Raw genomic sequence first — 9,432 nt, 5'->3', positions numbered from 1 at the left:
GATGAGAATCTCCATCAGACTCCCCACTGAGCACACCGAGGCAGGGCTGGATCTCACCACCCTGAGATTATGACCTGAGCTGAAATCGAGAGTCAGACCCTTCACCATCTGGGCCACCCAGGCGTCCCCATTTGTGACATTTTAATAAAGAAAGGCTCAGCGACTTGCTGAAGGTCACAGAGTAAGTTCCCCAATTCTGAATATGTAACAGCTGGCAAACCTGATTAATAACACATTGACTCTCCTATTTGTCTTACTTACAAATTAGTTTCTAAAATGCCTATCTAAATTTAACCTAAAGGAAGAAGGCAAAATTAGGGAGTTAGAACCTCACTCAAAGTCAAAATGGTGTGATCTCTGTATACACAAATTTGGGCATTTGGCAAATTTTCTGACTCCTCAAATTTAGTGCAGTGCTGTTCAAAAGTAAAAACCAAATTTATGTCTTTGACTTCTGTGATCTTAAAGTAATACTAAAATTTATTTTTGATAAATAGATGTTTGTAGGTCCTATTCATTTCATACTGAGCTGAGTTTAGTATTTCATGGTATTTAAAAAAATAGGAAAGTGAGAGTATGACATTTTAACAGTTTTATATATAATAGGAGCTTACAAAAGTTAATATTACTTCAAATTTTTTGCTGAAAGAGATTATCTAATTTTATACTAGGTTAGTTTTATAATGTTCATTATAGAAATCACACCAGTAAAACTGGATTTCTTGGTCATTTATGGCAATAGTAACACTATCCTCTAGTTCACTGGAGTGATGCCTTTCTAAAATCATCTCTATGTGAGTGATTCCATACCTGACATTGGAGCATTGTCTGTGGGTCTTCTGGAACCCAGATTCACAATTTCTCAGTAAATTTTATTTTAACGATATTTGAATTTCTGATGTCAGTTGCTAAGAAAATTAGCAACATTTACAGTAGGGAAAAGAAAATTTATAAGCATTATCACTTGCTACTTGTGATTTAATTATAATATTTGAAAGATCTTAATGCTTGTTTAAATTAATAAGATATCATAGATACTACTTTCCCTTCCCTTAAATCTGTACTCTGTAGCTGTTTAAGGAAGTTGCATAGATTTCCAAAACATGGAGTAAGTTGTAATCACAGGATCATGGTAACCACGGAAATAAATAATAATATCCCTTACCAGTTCAAAATAAACTTTATTGGGAACAGTATCAGGATATTCATTCTTTCCACTAACTCATCTTTGTCAGAGGATTATTTTGCAAAGGAAATTTTTAGATAAACTTTTATTTCCTGCCTGTCTGTGTTTTCTCTTTGCCCCTTTCCTTCTTGTAGTTAATAAAATATTTATATCAAAACTCGTCTTTCATATGTGGTAAAATATTCTGAAAGAAATGATAACATAGTCTTAAATAGAATCATCTATATGTATTTGTTTTTGTCATGTTCTCTTTTTTTTAAGGAAAATGATTCAAATCTTCATCATTATGAATTAATGTATATATACCACATCTTTATCCATTTACCTGTCGATGAACATCTAGGTTCTTTCCATAGTTTGGCTGTTGTAGACATTGCTGCTATGAACATTCAGGTGCACATGCCCCTTTGGATCACTACATTTGTATCTTTGGGGTAAAAACCCAATAATGCGATTGCTGGGCCCTAGAGTAGCTCTATTTTAAAATTTTTGAGGCTGCATACTGTTTTCCAGAGTGGCTGCACTAGCTTGCATTCCCACCAACAGCACAGGAGTGTTCCCCTTTCCATCCTTACCAAGGACTACCATTTCCTGACTTGTTAATTTTAACCATTCTGACCAGTGTGAGGTGATACCTCATTGTTTTAATTTGTATTTAAATTTGTATTTCCCTGATGCCGAGCGATGTTGAACATTCTTTTATGTGCCTGTTGGCCATTTGGATGTCTTCTTTGGAGAAATGCCCAACAGCAGGATTTTAAACTAGAGTTTGAAAAAAACATCTTATTATGCTGAGATAAATGGAACTTTCCATAAATTATCGTGTAGGCACTAATTGAAATTAATACTATTTTTTTTAAAAGAACAAAACCTTCTATATTTTATTGTCTGCTTCTATGGGGAGAGATAAGAAAAAGGCTAGAAGTATTAGCACAGTGTAAATATTGTGCTGTTAATTCTCTAAGAATAGAACATTGTCTTTTTTAAAGAACTCTTTGTGGAAGTGTAACAGATTAAAAGAAAATGTGCAACAATTAGTGTAAAACGTGATTTTTTACGTTTTTCGTAAAGTGAACATAACTAATGTAACAAGCACCCAGATTTTTAAAAAAAGCCAAACAGTACATGAATTTCAGGAGCCCTCCTTCCCTTTACTGCCCCTGTGGTCACTACCTCTCTGAAGAGTAATCACTGTCCCAACTTCTGGCACCATAGGATTATGAGTTTTGATAGTTTTTTTTTTTTAATCAAATTTCAAACTTTAGCTTTAGGTGGAATAATACAATATGAACTCTTCTCATCGAGGTTTCATTTATCATTATGTTTGGACATTCATCCATATAATAGTTGCATCCATGTTTGGTTCATTTGTTCCACTGTATGAATATATTGTAATATATCCATTCTTCCATTGTATTGTTGATGGGCATTTGGGTTGTTCCAGATGAGTGTAATTGCAAGTAGTGTTGCTATGAACATTCTTGAACTTGCCTGTTGGTAAGCATATGAATGTACTTCTGTGGGTACACATCTAGGAGTGGAATTGCTGGGTTAGGGCATGTATACGCCAGGATTTAGTAGATGCCCTCAAGTAGCTTTTTCAAAGTATTTTGAGCATTACCTTTTGAGTTGTTTTTATTCGGTGGAAGTCTTCCTTGTGCTTAAAGGCAGGTTTTTATTTTACTGTGTTTTGTTTTGTTTTTTAGAGGGCAGATCCTAGATCAGATTAGAGTTCATGAATATGGAACAAAATGACACTCATTTAGTTGAAAACTCATTGACTTGATCTCTGAAGTTGCATCCAAATGAGAACTAAGAGCTGGATTTAAGAGCTGACTCACTTCTGTGCTTGTATGAGAGAAATTCACCTGGTGGGAAAAGTCCAGCAGTGTATTTGGTGACAGAAGGAGTGACATAGAGAGAGTTTAACATTGGAGTTAAGATATTTGGTTTTTTTATTTAACCCTTCCTGCATCACTTTGTTTATGTTACATTACCTGTGTATGTCTCAGTTTGTTTCTCTGTAAAATGATGCTAACAAAACCTATCTCCCAGGTTTATTTTAAGGACTGAATGAGAATATGAAGTGCTTAGCACTGTGCCTACTGCATAGTAAATACCCAGTTAGTAATATAACCCTCTGTTCTGCTCTGTCCATCTATATAGCTCTTTAATTGCTTCTCAGTTTTTTCGGTTAGCTAAATGACACCAGAGGTTCTTAAGAGAGTAGGCTAACTAGCTGTTGGTTCTTCCTTAACTTTCTAACCACCTTTGTTTCCCTCTAGTTAAGATGCTTTTTTGCTAAAACCAAAATTTTAATCATTGACTTTAATGGAAGTTTAATTCTATTTTATAATTTTATTTTCTTTCTATTTTTTTTAAAGATTTTATTTATTTATTTGACAGACAGAGATAACAAGTAGGCAGAGACACAGGCAGAGAGGAGGCAGAGAGGAGGAAGCAGGACCCCTGCCGAGCAGAGAGCCCGATGTGGGGCTTGATCCCAGGACCCTGAGATCATGACCTGAGCCGAAGGCAGAGGATTAACCTCTGAGCCACCCAGGCGCCCCTATAATTTTATTTTATTTCTAATTCTATTAGTTGACTAATGACTCAAGTAGTCCTCGAAGGTATTTTTTTCTTCTGCTTTCTTTCAGAAGACATAGAAAAAAAATAGTATTTCTTTTAGTCTTGACAAGATAACTGACAGATGATGTTTGAAGTTTGCTCTTCCCCAATAGTTCAATTTTTAGAGTATCAAATTATATTCAGCTTTATATAGTAACTTGATATTTTGTGGAATATAAGGAAATCATTGACCCTTCAAATTAGAATATATTTCTTGTCTCTCCTTTTTTTTTAGGTTGATGAAAAAAATGACAGTGCAGTACTCCAATATATAATTAAATACCACCAAGTATGTACCCCCTTTCAAAACAGTTTTCTGAAGCTGTAGAGTAGATTCATTACATAATATTCTTATCCCTTGCCCCCATTTTCTCCCTCAAACAGTAATATTTGAGTTTTTTTTATTGTAATACAGCTGACACATAACATTGTATAAGTTTGAGGTATGCAATGTGTTGATCTGATTCTTTTTTTTTTTTTTAAAGATTGTATTTATTTGACAGAGATCACAAGCAGGTAGAGAGGCAGGCAGAGAGGGGGGAAGCAGGCTCCCTGCCGAGCCGAGAACCTGATGCGGGGCTCGAACCCAGGACCCTGAGATCATGACCTGAGCCGAAAGCAGAGGCTCAACCCACTGAGCCACCCAGGCACCCCGATCGGATTCATTTCTATAGTGCAATATGATTACCATACTAGCATTAGCTGATGTCTTTATCAAGTAAATTGTTGAATTTAAAATGTATTAGAATGAGCATAGGGAACATAGACATAAATTTTATAAAAACTTTAAGAGTAGTATTTGGCTATAAGAGTAGGGGAAAAAGCTTTGACCAACCAATAAATACGGTTAAGATTATTTTAAAGTTTTACTTATCAATAGAAATCTTCAGGACTAGGAAAAAAAAAACTCTCTCAAATCTTGTTTCTGGATTTTAACTTCTTTCTCACCTACAAGGGTTTTATGGTTCTCACATCAGTTGTCTTGCAGCTCTTTCTTGCGTTGCATTAGTTTTGACATTACAGAAGTCGAACCCTCACATTTAAATGGCAGAACCATGGTCTGTGCTTCCTGTGATTTTATTTTATTTTTTTAAAGATTATATTTATTTATTTGACGAAGAGAGAGAGAGAGATCACAAGTAGGCAGAGAGGCAGGCAGAGGGAGAGGAAGAAGTAGGCTCTCCGCTGAGCAGAGAGCCCAATGCAGGACTCAATCCCAGGACCCCAGGATCATGACCTGAGCCGAAGGCAGATGTCTAACCAACTGAGCCATCCAGGCACCCCATGATTTTAAAGGAATATTCACGCTCATTCATTTATTCAGCAAACATTTATTGAACTACTTCTAAATGCTTGACACCATTCAGGTTTGGGGATGTAACAGTAAAGAAAAGGAGGCAAAACTCAACTCTTCATTACATTTTTTTATCCTTGTGGAAGACACAGACAATAAACAAATGCCTAAGTAGAATATATGATCTGTCAGAAGTGTTAAGTGCTATGGGAAAAGATGAAGGAAGAGAAATGTAACAGGTCTTAATTGGGACTTTTGACCATTATAGATAATTTAGGTTTTACTGGACCGAGATGGGAAACAGCAGAACAGTTTTTTAAGTATAGGAGTGATAATCTCTGATATATTTAATCCTTACCACTCAGGTTGCACTATTGAGTCAAAGGGAAAAGTTGAGGACCAGTTATGAGGCATAACCTGGGTTGCTTAGACCAAGTTAGTGGTGGTGAACATAGTGAGAAGCGGTTGAATTCTAGACATATTTTTAAAGTAGAGAGGACAGGATGTGCTAATGGATCATCTGGGGGGTTATTGATTATATTTTCGTTTAACGTAGTGGTGAAAGGGAAGGGTGGCTGATTATGCAGCTTCTACGCTTCAGGGAGCATCTTGGGGACCAATGATGTTGAGGAGTGACTGGGGCAGGTTACTCTTGCATGCTTTATTCTGGAAATGCTTGGATTATAATTTCTCTGCAGTGTTTGTTCTAGAAGCAGATTCTGGTACCCTTGGGAACATTGAAGGTCAATCTTTAGGAAATTATGGAGGGTGGGATAATTATGAAAAATGACTAGTGGAGGAATAAGCATGTCAAACCTAGTCCTTTAAAATAAAGGTACATGGCAGGGAGCCTGCTTCCCCCCCTCCCCGTCTCTCTGCCTACCTGCCTCTCTGCCTACTTGTGATCTCTGCCTGTCAAATTAAAAAAAAAAAAAATTGTGTAAAATAAAGGTACAAGTTTACTGTTAAAAATAGGAGTGGTATTTTGTTTTAGTAGAATCAAACCCACATTACTTTGGGGACTCACAAAGACTTTATATATCTCAAACCTGTTTAATAACCCACAGCATCTAATTATGTGTTCTCATACTCAGAACATATATCACTGACTTAAAGTTATAGGATAACAGTTTTTTTTCCAATAAAATTCTTTCAGTTTATCATGAATTGGAATAACTAAAGTTACTTTATAGTATTTTTTTCTTGCAGAAAGCTCATTATAGGTAAACTGTGTAGCATGGATTAAATAAAATAACTAAACATATTCTGCTATTTTTCTGATTTAATATTTGAAACATTTTTAAAGGCATTAAAGCATACAATGAATGCTTATATATCTATCTCCCTGGTTAAGAAACAAAATAATATGAACAAGATTAGTTTGTATATTATTAGCTCCCTCTCCCAGGGACTACCCCCCTCCTTTGCCTTCCTCACATGAACCATTATACAGAATCGAATGTTTCTGTGTTTTTTATTGCATATATGTGTACCTCTGAGAAACTTATGATTGATCATATTTGAAAAATCTTGTGCTCACTGGTTTATGAAATCCACTACTTAAAATAGGTTTAGAAAGCTATCTTCCACCTACAAGCCATTGTCACACATACTGTTCAGTTATCTCCTCACTATTCTTTCCACTTGACCCTCTCTTATCCCATTTTTCTCCATAGCATCCAGAGATCAGGTTAAGTCATTCCTCTGCTAAAAATCCTTGGGTGGTTCCCCTCTAATAAAACTCACATTGTTTCACTTTGCCCATAATCTTCCCCTTCCTTCCTCTCCAGTGGTACCCTTGGGTCAGTCTTTCTCTTACTGTACTTCATCACTGGCCTTTTAGTTTCTGGAACATTAGGGTCTTTTCAGGTCGAAAACGTGTGCATATTCTTTCCCTTCTGGCTTAATTCTTCAGGCCTAGGGTTAAATGTAGTTTTAGTTAAATGTTAAATGAAGTTTTTCCTGATCAGTCATTCTTAAGTAGTCTAAACTTTTGGACTTCTGTGATAGCACCCTGTAGTTAGTGGTTTTTTATTTATTTACTGTGTATTACTTTTCAAATGCCTATTTCTCTCACTAGATTATAAATTTCTGAAAAGAGAAGGCATATCTCTTTTGTGCACTACTATATATACACCTTATAATCAACTTGTGAACATACAAGGAATATCTGTTAATGGGCAAGTTTACTTTTATCATCTTCATTTGCATGTTTCTGTGAAATCCTATTGACTGAAAATGACTTTGCTCTTGAGTTTTAAGAGAAAAAAAATAATATATTGGGAAATTCCTTCTGTTTTAATTAAGATAGTTTAAGAAACAGAAACCCAGACATAGTAGCCCAAGTACAGTGGGGGATTGTTATAAGTATAAAGCGAATCCAGGAGAAGATGAACAAGTAGACCTCAGGAAGGACAGGTGCCACAGAAACGCCAGCGCTCACCTCTCTTACTCTTTATTGCTCGTTATGAATTGAATGTGCTCCCTTCTCTCCCTCCTTACTTCTTTGTGGAGTCTATGGTATCTCAGAAAGTTTTGCCATGATTGTTCAACTCTAGGATCAGCGGTTCTTAAAAATCTCCTTATATTTTTTAGCTAAAATTCTAGAGGGATAACCTCACTAGTCCTGCTCCCATTTTAAGATAGCTTGTATAGTCCTAGATCTTAGGTATGCACCACCTTAGGCTAGTTGTCCATGTCTTATTTAATATGCTGAGGAAAGGGGTAGCCTTGAGTAAGTCGTATGACTGATAGCCCGCTCAACAAGAGCTGTACATGGAGGCTCATTTTCTGAGAAGCCATTCTCAGAAAACAGCACAACAGAACATTTCTAGTGTGCATATACCCCATGCACCAAAATTCTTAGTATGGACTGCTTTGAAATATAGCATTTGATAAACATAAAATGTATTAAATAAAATTCTCAAAAAAAATCTCAAAAATACCCAGTCCATAGATATTTATTTAATTAAAATGGGGAGTCACACAGTTTTAATACAGGGTGTAATCTTAAAAATTATGGTCTGAAAATTATGGTTGAAGGGGTAACAGTGTTCCAAATAATTTTCATGTACAGATTTTTCAGTAGGGTTTTGAATAAAAGCAGTGTGTAATTTTGATCTATATTATTTTAATGATTATTTGCAAATCTTTATAAGTATTTGAATGCTTCCCATTGTCTGGAAATTGGATTGTGAAAGCATCTTCTAACATAATTGTTTAAATACATCCATTGCAATCGTTAGTAACAGTCCTCCAATTTATAAGTTATTTAGATTGTACAATACAGAAAGAAAGTCTGTCATATGGTAACAGCCGGAAGTGGGACCTTGGAGAGTAGTTCCTTTCCTTCACCATCCAGTTTTATTAATACCCAATTTTTGCTGACAAACTCTCAGGCTTCACTTTTTTCTTTTAACAGTTTTATTTATTTATTTGAGGTAGGGGGTGTGGAGGAAGAGCAGAGGGACAAGGACAGGCAGCCTCCATGCTAAGCACAGAGCCCAACATAGGGTTTGATCCCAGGACCCTGAGATCATGACCTGAGCCAAAATCAAGAGTCGGATATTTTAATCAACTGAGCCACCCAGGCACTTCGGGCAGATAGTCTTATTATTCTTGCCCATCTTTAATGCAAATGGACCGTGGTCTTTGCCGCTTTTAAGAAATCCCCATTATCTACTTTCATTTAAAGTTTGGAGTCTTACCAATTCTCAATATCACTAGGGGGTCTCTGGGTCCAAGACTCTGTTGACCTCATAAATCCCAGGTGGTCCTTCTCAGGTCTATTAGAATTTCAACATGAAATGCTTCTTCTGATGACCCTGGTATTTTTCTGTCTTCCTTTTCAAGTACTTTACCATCAGTATCCCTTGTTTGGCATGTTTAACTAAACAGTGGTTTGACCTTTTTCATATTTACCCAGGGCCTGTTAATTATATCGAGACAAACAGTATCCAGCCATCAGTACTAGAATTGCTGACTGCCTTGGTTTAAAAGAAGCATAATGGGACTTCCTGGTCTTTTGGTTTTTGGATGGTCTTACCAGGATTTTTGGAAGCTCTGATTTTTTAGAGGTCCATTTGACATTTTGCTTCTTGTCCATGTCCTAGTAATATAGCCCTTTATGCTCTTTTTGCTGAGGAATAATGCCAGGAAGTTTTCCATACTTGAACAGTTTCCTGCATAGTCCCCTGGCTCATTGACCTTCTGGACTGCAGGATAGGCTATGTCACAGTCTGGTAGGTAGTTGTTTCTTACTTATGGCATTTAGTGATCGCAGACTAGTTGTTCTCCAACATCCCAAATGAGGTAGATAACATCT

General features: G+C 36.2%; 1 protein-coding gene across 5 annotated transcripts in view; it reads left to right on the top strand.

Annotated features, from left to right (window-relative positions):
* Positions 1–9,432, top strand: part of RABGAP1L (RAB GTPase activating protein 1 like) — a 765,799-nt gene that overhangs the window by 509,106 nt on the left and 247,261 nt on the right. The window lies entirely within an intron of this gene.

The sequence above is a fragment of the Mustela erminea genome, chromosome 17, assembly GCF_009829155.1.
Source record: "Mustela erminea isolate mMusErm1 chromosome 17, mMusErm1.Pri, whole genome shotgun sequence".
In the NCBI taxonomy this organism is placed as follows: domain Eukaryota; kingdom Metazoa; phylum Chordata; class Mammalia; order Carnivora; family Mustelidae; genus Mustela; species Mustela erminea.
This window is presented reverse-complemented; position numbering and strand designations above follow the sequence as displayed.